General features: G+C 38.5%; 1 protein-coding gene across 5 annotated transcripts in view; it reads right to left on the bottom strand.

Annotated features, from left to right (window-relative positions):
• The window catches only part of B3galt1 (Beta-1,3-galactosyltransferase 1), a 582,026-nt gene that overhangs the window by 252,689 nt on the left and 316,119 nt on the right, over positions 1–13,218 (bottom strand). For 3 of the 5 annotated variants that reach the window (NR_197780.1, NM_001434404.1, XM_087653542.1), the window contains 1 exon segment: positions 12,215–12,279. The gene's annotated coding sequence lies outside the window, so the exon portion shown is untranslated. 5 annotated transcript variants of the gene reach the window in all.

Raw genomic sequence — 13,218 nt, 5'->3', positions numbered from 1 at the left:
AATTACATGTGCTTACATGTAATTACATGTGTGTAGTATTTGCAGAGGCCCAAAGAAGGTAATAGATCCCGTGCCCCTGGAGTCACAGTTGTGAGCAGCCATGCGGTTGTTGGGAATTTCTAAACCTGTGTCCTCTGGATGGGCAAGCAGTGTTTTTAACCACATAGCCATGTCTTTAGTTCTCATCATTTATGTCTCAATGAGAAATTTAGATTTGTGGGACGATTAGCTGAGTGCAGCATCTTTTTCTAACAACAGACAGGTCAAAGGAACTAAAAAGTGTATTACCAAAGCGTGTTGGACCTGCGTTATTTGAACAGGAAATCAGAAAAGTAGTTTGTCTAAGTTTACACAGTTAATCGATGGCAAGGTTGCAACTGGACTCCTTCATTGCTCTTAACATACTAACCAAGAAATACTCTAGAAATACAAGTAAGGCCTTCACACTAGCTTAAATACTAGTCTGTCCTGTTCCTTAATGAATTAAGAAAATACACAATAAAATCAGAGAATTTTTATAAATCCAATGTCATTTCCAAAATACTTAATTATTTAATCTGAAAGTCTGTTTCGATTCTGGTATTGATGTCACTGGATGATGGGTTCAGTCTTCCACTGTGAGACTCAATTGTCATTATGCCAGTAAACCCTAGGGGTATTTGTCCTGTTCCTCCTGCCCTCCAACTTGTAAGTTTGCAAACACAAACCTTATTGCAGATGCTGTGTAACAAAAAGGAGATTGCTTGCTGACTACAAGGAGACAAGGAGACTGACAACTTAGTGTAAGCAGAGTGATTCGGTTTAAGTTCATAAAATGTCACTTAAACTGTGTTCTCACTTATGACTAACCTTCCAAAGCTGTTAGACTGTAGCCAAACAGTGTGACATATACATAATGAGGTATCCCAAGTATATTGTTGTTTAAAAAAATGTGAGAAGTAATGGCTCTCCAGGCTTGATTTTGAAGGTGATTAGACAAAACCCAGTGGATCAGTATAGACATAACCCCATCTCACCAGCACGCCTGAAAAGTCTGCAATTTATAGACATCATACCTGTTCTAATTTTATTTTTTATCCTAAGAAGTACTATAGTGTCCTGTGCACGATAAGTACTTGTCACACGGCCAAAGGAAGCAGCTTGCTTGATTCCGACCCCCTGGCCTTGTTCACATTGCCAACGTTATGGAGTCGTCATTTAATTTATTTTGGTTATTGGTTCAGCGAGTGAGGAAAGGGATTAGATCATAGAAAGCAAGTATACAGTGTGTGATTACAGTACACAGGCACACTGTGCCCCAAGGGACCAAAAATAATACATCTGGCTGCCGTGAATACTGGTATGGCAGCGTTTCTGGCCAGTGGAACATTATTGACAGCAGAAGAGCCTCGCAGTGCATTCGTGCCTTAGAGACTGACAAAGTGGCCACAAACAAAAATTGGAAGCTACAACTACAATTCAGTTCTACATGGGAGCATGCGCAGTATACAGACACGGACAGATATGAGAGAATATACCGCGAGAAACTGAGATTACATGGTTAGTAACAAGTAGACTGGTGAGCGGCAGCCATTGGAGCACACTGTGCAATGATCGCCTTAGAACACCTTTCAGAAGTAACCTTTAACCTCTACCTCCCTCACTCCAAATATGCTCTGTCTTGATTTGCCCCCACCAAGAGCACTCCCGGAGAAGGATGGAGACTTTACACCATCTTTAGAGTTTCAGTCTCTTCAGCTACTCACAAAGTTGCTTTCAGCTTACCAGTTGCTTCCAAGTTCTGGTCAATTTATTCTTTAATCTTTTCAGGAAAAGATAGTGAGGAAAGAAGGAGGAGGAGAAAAAGGCTTGAGAATAGAGGCAGAAGACATATCCCGCTCTAAAGAACACAGCAGCCCAGCCAGCAGAGAATCATATCCCTGAACAGAAACAATAGAAAGCTGGAACAATGAAAGAAACTACTGAATAAAGTATCCATGTGTGAAAGGGGGTGTGTTGTATGTGTTCAGAGAGAGAGAGGGGGAGGGGGAGGGGGAGGGAAGTGGAGGGAGGTGGAGGGAAGGAGAGAGAGAGGGGGAAAGAATATGTATAAAGGACTTACCTACCAATATATCTTTTATTACTCTGATACATGGTAACACTGTCTTATCCTATCCTTAGCTTTCTGTGTCTTGTCTGACCTGTGGTTTTTGTTTTGCTTTATTTTGTTGTGTTTTGCTTTGATGTTTTCTGGTCCATTCACTGTGGCCACATGGCATTTTGTTTGAAGCCATTTTCTTTTTTTTTTTTTTTTTTTTTTTGGTTCTTTTTTTCGGAGCTGGGGACCGAACCCAGGGCCTTGCGCTTCCTAGGTAAGCGCTCTACCACTGAGCTAAATCCCCAGCCCCTTGAAGCCATTTTCTTTCAGACCATGTGTTTGTCCTATCGCATTTCAGGGAAGCTTATGCTTCAGAAAAACATTTATAATCTGGGGGGGTAAAAGGCTAATCATGATTAACTCAAAGAATTTTGGATAACACTTTAATATAGACATTAGAGTTAAAACTGAAGCTACTCATGAATCTGTGCCATTAAAGAAACATTGAAAAACACATGAAAAATAAAATTTCTGTTGTTTGTTTTCTTAATCCTATTTTCTGGAAAAAATCAGGCAGGACCCAGATTTTCCCGTTTATTAATCCAAAATTACAAAAGCAATTAGAAAGGAAGGGAGAGAAAGGCAAACAATGTGATTGCTTGTCCACCCCTTGGCTTTTTGTTTCATTTTTCTCTGTTTCTTGGATGTGCTTATCAACATAGACATACCATATAAAAACTATTTATTTGAGATTTCTTTCTTTCTTTTATATTTTTGCATGCTTCCACTGGCTTTATTTTTTAAATTTTTATTGGTTATTTTGTTTATTTATATTTCAAATGCTATCCCTATTCCCGGTTTCCTCTTAGAAACTACCCCTCATCCAACCCTCCTTCACCCTGCTTCCAAAAGGGTGCTCCTCCACCAACCCACCCACTTCCGCCCCGTAGTCCTGACATTCCCTTACTCTGGGGCATCAAGCCTTCTCAGGACTAACAGCCTCCTCTCCCTTTGATGCCAGACAAAGCCATCCTCTGCTACATATGCACTGGAGCCATGGGTCCCTCCATCTGTATTGTTTGGTTGGTGGTTTTGTCCCTGGGAGCTCTGGAGTTTCTGGTTGGTTGATATTGTTGTTCTTCCTATGGGGTTGCAAACCCCTTCAGATCCTTCAGTCCTTCCCCTAACTCCTCCATTGAGGTTCCCCTGCTCAGTCTGATGGTTGGCTGCAAGCATCTACATGTGTATTTGTAAGGCACTGATAGAGCCTCTCAGGAGACAACCATTATCAGGCTTCTATCAGCAAGCATCAGCAATAGTGACTGGGTTTGTTGGCTGCATATGGGATGGATCACCAGGTGGGGTAATCTCTGGGTGGCCTTTCCTTCAATCTCTGCTCCACAATTTGTCCCTGAATTTCCTTTAGACAGGAGCAATTAAACCATCCAGTGGAAAAAAGATAGCATATTCAACAAATGGTGTTGGCTTAAGTGGAGGTCAGCATGCAGAAGAATGCAAATTGAACCATTCTTACCTCCTTGTACAAAGCTGAAGTCCAAGTTGATCAAAGACTTCCATGTAAAAATCAGATCTAATAAAAACCAAATCTAATAGAAGAGAAGTGGGAACACATGGGCACAGGGGAACATTTCCTGAACAGAACACCAATGACTTATGCCCTAAGATTAACAATCAGCAAATGGGACCTCATAAAATTGCAAAGCTTCTGTAAGGCAAAGGACACTGTCATTAGGACAAAAGGGCAACCCACAGTTTGGGGAAAAGATCTTTACCAATCCTACATCTGATAAAGGGCTAATATCCAAAATATATGAAGAATTTTCAAATACATAACAAAATACAAAGTTTTACATGATGAAAACCCATAGTACCACCATCTGGATGAAAATACAATTTTTTGCCTTATTCTATTCTCATTTGCTTTCTTCCCCCTTCCTCCTTTTTCCTGCCCCCCCCTCTTGCTGAGACACTTCAAAGTAAACTGCATGCGTTCTGGAAAGGCTCTGTATTCATCAGTACCTATCCAACATGATCCTCTACAGCCCTTTTCATGCTTGATGAAATTAACAATAATTATCAAATGCAGGCTAATATCCACTGACTGCTGAAACATCTCTAAGTGTTTTTTAATAGCTATCAATTGATTGTTCTGGCAGTTATACTTAATTAAACACAATATATTGAATTTGGGATATCAAGCTTTTTCATAATTTTGTAACTTACACAATCTAGAACAATGTTACCCTCCACACCTTAAAAATGTTACTTTGATTTTTTTGAAGAGACACGGCTTGTTGGTTTCCTCACGTTATTGTTTCTTTTCAGTTTTATTTATTATTTATCTTTGGTCACATGCTATAAAAACTCACAATATTTCCCACATTGTATGAATTATGAAAATCATGCATCATTCATTCATCTGTATCATTTAATTCTTACAACACCTAAACACTAAGAATACCATTTTACCGTGAGCTATACAGTGGTGAGAAGTTTACTCTCTGAGGCCACATGCTGTGTGCCTTTATCAGCATTTAAAATGTTTCTTGTTTAGTAGTATAGAGTTGGAAAGTATTTGATTTTAAATGTGAGACATAAAGGCCTAGAGACACAAGTTATGTGATATGTCTACCTATGGAATTACTTCGGACATAATTTCTACCTATCAATGATCTACTGTCACCAAGAGATTAGCTATCTTCCATAGGCAGGCATCCTTTCTCTAATGGTGTTTATAAAGAGTGGTCTGTACAACAACTTCAGGTCCATGGGCAAATCTCCTTTTCATTATTAATGATTTTTATGTATCTTACTTAAGTGATAAGAAGAATGCAACATAACCCTTGCTATTATTCTATATTTTAATTTTTAAGATAGAGGTGAGCTCATTTAAAACCAGTTACTAGAAAGAGGGCAAATCATGATGTATATTATAAATAGTGAAATGATGAGAGAGAAGGGTTCTTTGCTGAAGCTGATGTAGGATTAACTTGTGCAAACATAACTCGTACATGAAATAAACTAGAGCATAACTTTATTAATTCTGGGTGTGAAATAAGAGGCATGGTACTCTGTGATGGGTAACTTATCTATCTGTAGGCAGACCTTTAAATTAAAACAAGGAAAATTATTTAAATGATTCCAAGGCTTAATAACTTTAGGCCAGGTATGTGCAGTCTATCCATCTTCAGAACAGCTCTGGTCTTGACACTCACTGGGATCTTTCCAATGACAGGGCATCCTCCAAACTCTCGCGTTACTTAGACTTTACAAAAAGATTGCTTTACTCCACTGGTTGATTAGCTCTGCTCACATTCAATACTGGAAAGTCACATCTGACCAGATAGACAGTCCACCCTTCAAAGGATTATAAGCTTTGTCTGCTGCAAGTCACTCATGGATATAAAATGTAACTCAGTGATGCTGTTTTCACTTCTCCTATGTCTGATTCATAATAGCCTCCAAATAATAGAGGTATTGGCTGCCATGAACTTTGCTTAAATCTCTATGCTTTTGCTCATTATATGAAATAGTTCCAGACACTTAGCAGTCTCAGAACAAATAAAATTTTACATATAAAGTGATGTCTATGGAATCCTGAAATGAAGACAATCATATTACTCCTTTACAAACCTCCAGCCCTGGCCCAGGTAAATTGTGGTAGCCAGTCCTTCAGATCTGCACTCCTCAGCTACTTCATGGAGTCTCCATCTTTCCTCTCCAAGCAGTTGCTTAGACATTAGAATAGGACTGAGATTCTGTAGGAGAGTCTATCTCAATTCCTGGTGGCCTAGGTTTGGTTGAGGTCCCTTAAGAATTTTTCAAGATACACAATGCTCTACACAGTCCTGTGTTTTAGTTTTGTAGGCTAAAATCTCATTACAATAGACAACAAGTAGGGACTCAGTGGTGAAGAGGATGTACTGCTCTTCCAGAGAATCTGAGTTTGAGTGCAAGCACCCACACCAAGGGTTCACAACCACTTATACCTCCAGTTTCAGGAGATCTGATACCTGTGGCCTCTGAGAATGCTGTGGCATTCACAGCATACATCACAGCAACATTCACATAATTAAAAACCAATTTCAAAAGACAACTAGCTATGGTCCCTAATAGATTCTTGGGAGTTACCATTCTGGGTAGGTTTCTACTTTGCCCTCTAATTGCTACCCAATTACATTTGTGTCCAGAAATCTATTAGAGAGACCTTACCTAAGATTCCTAGTAATGGGGAATACAGTGCCTGAACTGGCCATCTCCTACATAACCAGGCAAGACTTTTGGTGGAGAGACTGGAACATCAACCCAGCCACAAAACCTTCCACCAACAATTTCTCCTGCAAGCATGAGGTGCTGGGGTAAAAGTGGCACAGAAATTATGGGAGGAGCTGACCAATGACAGGTTCAGCCTGAGACCCATGCCACCAGAGGGAGCTCACTGCTGACATTTCCTGTAGGATCAAAAACCAGAGGCTGGATTGCTCTGAGATGTAGGATAGAACCGAACACAATGAGAAAATAGTCAGTGAAATGATGCCTAATGCCTAATGGTGTTCTGCTATCATCAAAGATTGGTGCCTAGCCCAAAAGGCTTCATGTGGCAACCGATGTAGACAAATGCAGAGACCCACAGCCAAATATTAGGCAGAGTACAGGGAATCCTGAGGAGGAGGAGGGATTTTAGAAGCCAGAAGTGTCAAGGATACCACAACAAAACCCACAGAATCAACAAACCTGGGCCCATAGAGGCTCACAGAGACTGAAATGACAATCAGGGATCTTGCATGGGTCCATCCTTGGCCCCCTGTTACACTTGTATGGTTTAGTGTTTTGGTGGTACGCCTAAAAAGGAAGCAGGGCTGTTTCTGATGTCTATGCCTGCTTAGGGGACTCTTGTCCTCCCACTGTGTTGACTCATCTAGCCTTAATATGAGGTAAGGTGCCTAATATTCTTGTAACAAACATGTAAAAGTTCCATGTTTGTTTGTGATCCCTGTGTGCACTTTCTGAAGGAGAGTGAGGGGGAGTGGGAATGGGGAGGCAGAAGGTGAGGGATGGATAGGGAAGCTTGGGGGTAAAGAGAAGTAGGAGGAAACTGTGGTCTGGATATCATATATGATATAATAAATACATAAACAAGTAAAAAAGACAATAATTTGAAGTCAGAGAAATAAAGGCGCATTCATCTAGTGGTATAATACTGAACAAGTAACAAAGTGGGAGTAAACTCCAACTATGCATAGTGAACCACCTCAGGTACACCATGCTAGATGAAAGAAGACTGCTTTATGCCTATATGATTCCAGCTATCTCTCCTTCTGAAAAGATGAAGATGTTATGACATGAATTAAGTATCTGCCCACTATGTTTTGGAGAAAATGAATAGTAGATAAGACCACCTCACCTACACAGGAGCAGCAAGAAAGCTTGAGTGTAGTGAAACTATGCAACTATATAGATAGGTTTACTAAAGTTTCTAGAATAGTGTATATTGAAAAGAGAAGGCCAGGGGATATAAATGGTAAAACAATGAACCAACTTGCAAAACACAGTAAATATACTTGCACTACCAAGACAGAAGTTTCACCGATCACACAGAGTAGCTAAGTCACCAGCATCTATGTGCTCTACACTCCACTGCAGTGAAATAAAAGGAACGTGAAGAGTAGATAAACACACCATCTTCCTGAAGATTTCACCTAGCTTGGATATGAGCTAAATCAGGTATAAATATGAAACTGTATATGTGTAGGGAATGCCATACATAAGAGAGTAGAAAGTAGAGCCAATATTCACTTAGGGGACTCTTTTAAGTTTGATACAGGAAACTCAAACTACCAGCTGTGAAATGCCCAAAACTGGACATGAGAACACTGTGTCCTACACTTTATTCTAGGACTGAACTTTGATTAACCAGTGATGCCCTTATTTGCTTGGCAACTAGAAATTACTCAGAAACTCACGTAACTTCCCAGAAGAGTACACGTGTCAATCCTGAATGACCTCCTTTGCACAGCAGGAACTGAATTCCAGGGAACTGTGCACAAAAGAAACTTGCCTGAACTAAAGAAATACTTCTTCCAAATAGAGACAACCCCATTATGTGTGTGTGGGGGGAATGCCTGCTGTCTTCTACTGCAAGCTGAGCTCTAGACACTGCCCTGCCTATTGCCTGCCTGCAGTATACTCACTAAAGAATCTTTCTGTTCTGGTCCACAAGGTGAATTCATTCACAGCTTGAATATCATGTCACTGTTAGTGTGCTGACTGATTTATGAGTCCACAGAAATATATTATAATTGTCTTTTCTTTTTTTGTCTTGAAGGAAGACTGTACATGTAGGGTTCTGTAATCTGTCCTGGTCCTGGAGACCTAGAACATAGTGTCTACTGTTTCCTGATTATACCCAATTATCATGTTGATGTGTAATAATATGTCACAAAACAAGGACTCCAAGAGTCTCCACAGTAACTATAAGTCAATGTACTTGCTTATGAAATAATTTTACTACTATCATCTCACGGAATATATTTTGTGAGCAGATACAAGGTTAATCATTACAGTCCATTCATTTTAACCTCCCTCGCTAACGAGCTCTTAGCAGCCATAGAAGGAAGAAAGGAGTAATCCTGGTTTTCTCAGTATGCCCCTGGCTTTTGGTCATGGATCTCAAGCACCAGGAACTGAAAAGAACTCTGTGTTCTCTTCAAACACATTTTTAATAAACATTTCCTATTTGACAACATTTGTAGTAGTCTAATGATTCTTCTCAAAAGATTTTACCCTACTTTCATATTCTTTTTGTGGAATGATAGAGAAACCCTGTTTCCTACTTAGCAGATATGTTGTGGTCCTTGCAGGATGGAGTAGGTTGGTGAACTCCTTGGGACTGCTGGATGTAAAAGTTCTTGTTGGGTGATGACAGGAGGAGCAAAGTTGGCAGGAAGTCATCAGGGGTGATCTATGGAGAGCTGAGTATAGAATGTTAATATATATATTATTATAGTATGTATATATTATTATAATATATATATTAATATATATAGCTTAATTCAAATAAAATATCTTGATATGTCTAGGACCCACTGTCACTTTAGCAAGAAAAGGAAAATGTTACAATACTTACAAAAATATTTTTTATTCTCGTCATGACCAACTTTCTGTTTCTTTCCAAATCCTATCTTCTTTTTCTTAACCCCTTTACTTTTAGTTTCACCTGAGCTGAAAATTGTTCCCTTTGAGATGAAATTGTCTTGAAGTTTTCCACAAATGTTTTCATGGTTTCAATTTTTAAATCCCCATAGTAAAACACATATGCATGTGCAAGTCCGCATACCCCTATAGTTACACACATACCCAGGAAAGATGCTTGGATGTTTTCTGTTATCCAGTGTGGTGTCTTATTTACACGATCTTCTTTTAAACAGAAAGCATATCTTACCAGAGCTATCACTAGGCTCAGTATTCCTCAGTATGCCTTTGCATATGCATAGAGATAATTCTCAAGTTGATGAGCAAGCGTTACATAACTTAAATGGAATTCGGAAAGAAGAGTCATTGTCCATGGATTACAACAAAGAAAATTAATTGCACACAAACTTCTGAGAGGCTATAGTGCAGAATACATCATGTCATGTGTTGAATTATAACAGTAATACAAAGGGTCTGTTTTGACAAGAAAAAATGGTTGTCAGTGAATTTCTTCTACAGGTAAAATACAAAATAGAGTGCAGGGTGCTCTGATTTAGTGTTTAATACTAAATACATCCTCGGGTGTTTATCTGTTTTATGTTTTCATTTTACCTTTTAAGTAGTCATGCTGTGTGAATACCTCTCTGCTTTTTCACTGCAGGAAGCACTGATTGGCTAGGGGAACTCTTTTGGCCATTGGGTAGTTACTTAAAAGCACTACACGTAAAGAAATTCTAAAGCGGTTGTAAAAAGGACTGAACTGTACAGGTCAGAGTGAGTGTAGCCAGACTACAGTGTCTCAAAGGTCAGGCATGCACTCTTACTTCTGTGGCATTTTCTGGCCTTTGGTGCTTCAAACTGGTCTACGCTTAAAAAAATCTTTGAAGTGCATGACCTGGGTTTTAAATGATTGGAATGGAGAAGCTAGATAGGCTCAGACATTTCTATTTTACCAATAAATTTAATCTGTATAGACACAAAAACATTTCTGATATTCTGTCTACTTCCATGACATGTTACTTGTAGAGAATAAAATAAGATGTCTATCTCTCATAATGTATCTCTGAAATTTATTTCGAATTATTCCCTCTGTCCTTTCTGGGGTAAAATTTGGCCCAAGGGAATAGTAAATGCCTTAAGCTGATATAAGACACTGGAGGGCTGATCAGGTGGGATCGACAAACCTTTATGTAACTTTTCAGTCATTTAAAAAATAAAACAGGTAATTATAGGTTATATACTAATAATAAACATGAAATATTTCTCAAAGCCTTCATATGATATAATGAAAATAGCACACTAAAGACAATAAAAGTGTTGCAAAAAGAATAAACAAAGAGAAAGAGAGAAATGTCTCCAAACCCATTTCAGCAGAGTCAAACATGGAATCAATCTCAATGAAATTTTTAGACAATCCTTTATAGGAGATATAAACCTGCCTTTAGGAGTGAGATGAACCTTGAGACAAATTTTAGTTTCTGATATCTGGTTGACCTTGGACAAAGCACACACACACACTAGTTTCTGTCACAGATAAAATAATCCCGACTATTTCAAGATTTTAAGGACTAAGGAGATAGCTCTACGAGTGAAGGCCTTCCTACAGAAGCATGAAAACTGAAGTCCAAATGTCCAGGACTTATGTATAAAGCAGGTCACAGTAGTTATTTCCACTGTTAGAATAGGAGAAACAGTTAATTCCACTGTTTCTACTATTGGATAGACAATGTTGAATCAGGAGCATTGCTGAAGCTTGGGCATCAGCTTGTCTGGTGTATGAAGTGAGTAACAACAAAAAGATCTTGTCCTAAAGAAGGTGGAAAGAGAAGGTTGAAGCAGAGTTGTTCTCTGTTGTATGTTCCATACATACACTGTCACATGTATATCTCTAAACTCTAAAACACTAGTAGCTTTCACACACACACACACACACACACACACACACACACACACACACAGACGCCCATATAAACAGACACACAAATACATACACAGACCGACAGACTGACACACACACACACACACACACACACACACACACACACACACACACACACACATGAACTTGATGAACTTGGTGGTAGGGGTACGTTAATCCCAACTCATCTCTGATTTTTACCAATTTTGGGTCCTCAATGTCTCTGAAAGATATTGTGATCCCTGTAGGTTCTCTGATTTTCGTTGGAGAAGTTCTTTGCTTAGCCAAATGAACTTAACTTGTCTAGAAGGTCCTTAGAAGCTTAGCTCAAATGAATCTTCCTCTTGCATACTTCCTGAAAAAGTCTACTCTGTTTCACTGGTGGTCTTATAACTATCCTTATTTAAGTACTGCTGTGCATTAGACTTACTTATTTCATGATTTATCTTTGCTAAAATTTTATGAGTTAACATAGTACATCCCTCATGTCCAGTGATCTTTCTTGATAAAAAATGTTCATGGATGGAATTCATTGATTTGTAGTCAATTAATTAGTCTTTCTTTTCCTAAAATTTTCTTAACTTTACTGAATCAAAGATGCTCTCAGCTATAAGACGCAAAGTCCTTTCTGATGTGTCAATCTACTGTACGCATGTATATATCTTGCAAAGAGAAAAGGATGAAGACATATCCTGAAGGCTGACTCATAGTAGGATGCTTTAGTCAGCAAGACATGGAGGCTCAAATCAAAATGCCGTAAGTACTAGCAAGTATAAGCTGCAAATAACAATATTTCATCTGTAGGTTTGATTAAATGATTCACATTTGTCTTGGTCATTAAACACACTTTTTTATGGGGCATTGGCTTTTGTTCACATACTTGCATAGAAGGAGCTCTAAGTGGCGTCAACAACCTCCAGGCCACATGGCTCACACTAGCCAAAATTGAGAGATTTTATTTTTTTCACATGTCTATTTATCAGTAGACTGCCTTTCTTAAAACTCACCCCAGTAGACTTGTCTTCATGCTTCTTTAACTGGAGTCGCTCCACATGGCTTTTCCGAGTGAATTCTGGGTAAAAAATAAAAGATGAAACATCTTGTTTGATAAAGTGATTCAAGTTTGAAACCACCGTGGTTGTCATCAGTTGTCTTTGTCAGAAGATAGGCATTTGAGGGAGACATCTACAAAATAGGGAGATGCTGCTAAATGGAAACAGACATTTAATTTCAGTAGGTAACCACCTTCTCTGCTCAGTGTTCTCTTACAATTCTGCTTTGGCCTATACTTTTTTGTCAGTTATTTGCTCCTGTAAAATGTTTTGTCTTTACTATTAAATCTTTGTAACTAAATGTTCTTAGAGTTTATTTTAAGCTTTTTTGGGGGAAACTCATGATTACTGACCAAAACATTCATCAATGTCTACTTTATTTTTAATACATTCTTAGATCAATGGATGAAGTATTAATTGGATAGATTAAAAATAGAAAAGATGGGCTCGTCAGAGAAGTCACATTTGTGGCTAATGGTAACTGTTTTGTGTAATATACATTTTACCTAATATACTTCATATACTTCCACTCTGGAGAAGAATGAGTTTCATAGCTTGATGACCGAAAGAGATTATCTATACACGGTTGCCAGAAACAGGGCAAAACCTGGCTAGCATATTAGCTAACTGCAGTATTAGCAAAGTTAAGAAAGAACTTATGCCTAACACAAACTAGTTTAGCAGATTTAAGAGCCAAGTAAATATACATGAAAAGAATAAATGAATTAAGACTTCACTAATAAGGTAGTAGCAACCATAGTCTAAGTGAAGCGCTCAGTGTCACCATCATTCTTTATGGATTTTAAAGAAAAGGGTCATATGTATAGATGAGTTAAAGAGATAATTTGTAAGGGTATCTTATTCTCTTGTTACATAGGAATTATATACAGTGAAGTTTTGTGGGTGTTCTGGGAATGTGAAATAGCAACTGACAAGGTCAGAAAAGAAACAAAAGAAAC

Source organism: Rattus norvegicus, chromosome 3 (assembly GCF_021556685.1).
Source record: "Rattus norvegicus strain SHRSP/BbbUtx chromosome 3, alternate assembly SHRSP_T2T, whole genome shotgun sequence".
Lineage (NCBI taxonomy): Eukaryota > Metazoa > Chordata > Mammalia > Rodentia > Muridae > Rattus > Rattus norvegicus.
This window is presented reverse-complemented; position numbering and strand designations above follow the sequence as displayed.